This window comes from Triticum dicoccoides, chromosome 5B (assembly GCF_002162155.2).
Source record: "Triticum dicoccoides isolate Atlit2015 ecotype Zavitan chromosome 5B, WEW_v2.0, whole genome shotgun sequence".
NCBI classification, from domain to species: Eukaryota; Viridiplantae; Streptophyta; class Magnoliopsida; order Poales; family Poaceae; genus Triticum; species Triticum dicoccoides.
Window position 1 is genome coordinate 593,596,985 of NC_041389.1, and position 3,437 is coordinate 593,600,421.

Here is a 3,437-nt window from a genome sequence, read left to right on the forward strand (position 1 = left end):
GCAGCGCGCTTCAAAGAAAACCGCTACTGCTAAGATCAGCCCACAAGTTTAGTCCCACCTCGCTCCGTGAACAGGGTGTTTACCACCTTAAATATGTTATTTCTGAAACTACCACAACCAGTTGGTCTTCACTGAACTCTATGTGTAAAATTTGTGGCCGCAATATGAGTCCTCTCCGGTTCCTACCGGAGAGGACTCATATTGACAATTCAGATTATACACAAAAAGATCATTGATGGCTAATGTATTTTTGCATTGACGTATTTTTTGTATAGTTACGCTTAGCAGTAGCGGTTTATATGCAAAGCGCTACTGCTATTCAGATTAGCTATAGCGCGTTTTGGCGAACGCGCTACAACTATCCCTACCTTATCCCCACGCGCACGACCGGCCCTCACTCATACTCTCACTCTCTCCCGCGTGCCGATAACCATCGTCGTGCGTCGCCGCCGCTGCCGCCTTCGTTCGTCCGCCGCCGAGGTACTCCCCTCCTTCCGTCCCTCCTCCCTCCTCCTCGCACATCCTCCCTCCGCATGCGGCCGCCCCTCCCTCCTCCGCCGCCGCCCTCCTCCCTCCGCCTGCGGCCGCCCCTCCTCCCTCCTTCGCCGGCAGCCCTCCTCCCACCGCCCTCGACCTCGCCGCCCCTAGCTACCTCTCCGTCGCCCCCCACCCCTGCCACTAGTTAGTACTAGATTTAGTAGTAGTAGATGTTAATTTAGGGTTCATAGCTAGTACTAGATGTTTCTTAGTTAGTACTAGATTTTTAGTAGTAGTAGATGTTAATTACTAGTAGTGATGGTACTAGTTAACTAGGGCAGTATGATTAATAGTAGTTGTAGTTGAACTACTTTAGTTGTTGTTGAACTAGTTTAGTAAGTAAATTAATAAACTAGTTGAATTAATAGAACTAATGTATTTTTAGTAAGATAATTAATATAACTAGTTGAACTACTTTATTTTTAGAAAGAACTAGTTTTTTTTTCTATTTATAGTAAGTTTATATTTAGTAAGAACTAGTTGAATTAATAAAACTAGTTGAACATGTCATATTTGTTGTTATTTTTTAGTTTAAGCAATTATTCGGGATGTATTAGTGATAATTTATATGGTTTCAGGTGACCACCATCGTCCCCGTCACCGACCCCCTCCGACATCCCCGTTGTCGTCCCAGTCACCGACCCCCTCCGACATCGAGGTGAGACCAGCCAAATATCCTTGTATATCTTGTGTTGTTGCTAAAATAGGATATGTGGTTGCCCAAGTGGCCTATGTTTTGCCAGAGTGTTGATTAATTTCCGTTCCGACAAATTTCAGGCGCTCGATATGTCCTTTTTTAGCAAAGGTCATGCCGGATTTTTTCGTGAATTCTGGCATGACTTGTGCTAGAATATGTACAAGTTTAATCTTTGAATTAGGAACGTAGGAAATGTCGTACTCGGACGACGACAGTCTCCCGGGGGAGTGTAGCTAGTGCCATGACGATCGAGGTATGTGCGACAGGTTCGTTGAGCTGGACGAAGATTGGCGCTTCAGCATTAAGCTCAAGAAGACCTTCGATTGTGAAATGGTACGCAACAACGATAAGTGTTTTTTTCGTAATTAAGCATGACTTCAACTATTTCAACGTCTAATTTTCATATTTTACAATTCGACTAGCTTATCTCATGCCATGGAAGACGCTATGTCTTGGAGAAGATGGGTTTTGAAGACCATGAAAATTTCGAAACAAAGAAAATACACCTAAGGACCCATCATGATATGGATTTTGAAGTAAATTTGTGCAATGCTCAGAGCATAACCCATTTTGGTTGCTTGCCAAAATTGGGAAGCACTTTGCAAAATGTATGGTTTTTATGAGGGTATGATTGTCACCATGGATCTTGGTGATCCTGACATCGAGCAAGACAATATGGACATTTGGGTCCTTGTTGATACGCTTACGATTGTACCGCTATGTGAGTTTCTCAAACATAGTTATTAACTAATTTATATTGTTTATTTCAAAATAGTTGATAGCTTATTTCCATTGACAGCTTATTTTGATTCTTCAAAGACTGTGTGGAAGATGGTAGATAAAACCCACTACACCGATGGCACCGAATTAACGTATAAGGAGAAAAATCATCTGATCACATTTTGTACTCTTCTTGAGAATTACAATAACTATTATCGAACTCCTCCAAATTATAGTGACTACGTGCCACTAGTGCATGTGTTGAACCACGGTAACTTCTCTGCAGATACCCTGGTAAGATTTTTTACTATTACGACATCCGTGCATCTTTTGCATACTTCTAAAACTAGTACATCATTGCTAACTACAAAGTTATTATTATGTTTTTCAACAGAAACTCCCGATGGATTGTGTGCCTCATCTGATGTCTCAGAATGGTCGCCTCTCAGTTCTGAACATACTTCCAGGTAAATCTAGGGAGCTCACCTATGCATATCGGATTTCTAAAACTGGTGAACACATGTTCATCAAAGAATGAAAGAAATGTATGGACATTCGCAAGGAGGTTCTTGGAAGTAACATTAAGCGAAAGGCAAGAATTGGAGACAGGCTAATCTCCATTCTCCATAATGGAGAGTCAGGGGCTATCTTGTTTTTTGTTATTTTACCTTAGAAAATGTAGTAGGTCTTAATCGAATATAGTAGGTCCTATGAGGTACAATATGTTTATTATGTGGTAATGTGTTAGAGTTGATAATGAGGAGTACTTGTGATTACGACTAGTGATCAATTTGCTATGTGATGTCATTGATAAAAACGATGATCTTGAGGAGGTGTTATATGACAATGATGTATTATGATGATAAGTTGTTAATGATATGATGATGATGATGATATTATTATATCATTGGGTGAAAGAACCACGGATTAGTTTCAAGTGGATGGACATCCACTTGAAACTAGTCCACGGTTCTTTCACTCCGTGATGTAATAACTCATTATGATGTAAAAAAATCTCTAAATTCCTGTTGTATGAAAACTTGTGTAAAGGTGTATGAATACAACATGAAATAAAAAAAAATACTAAATAATAGTAGTAGCGAGGGAAAGGAGAAGCGCTACTACTAATTACCAGTAGCGCTGTTCTGAAGAAGCGCTACTACTAAGTCAATTTAGCAGTAGTGTGGATCTAGGCGTGCTATTGCTAAGCTTTAGCTGTAGCGCCTTATCAGTAGCGCTCCTTCCCGCGCTACTGATAGGCCTAAAACCTGCGCTGCTGCTAGGTTTTTCCCTAGTAGTGAGGTGCCGTGCGTTCGGTACTTGGATCGGTCGGATCGTGAAGACGTACGACTACATCAACCGCATTGATAAACGCTTCCGCTTAGCGATCTTCAAGGGTATGAAGATACACTCCCCCTCTCGTTGCTATGCATCACCATGATCTTCCGTGTGCGTAGGAATTTTTTTGAAATTACTACGTTCC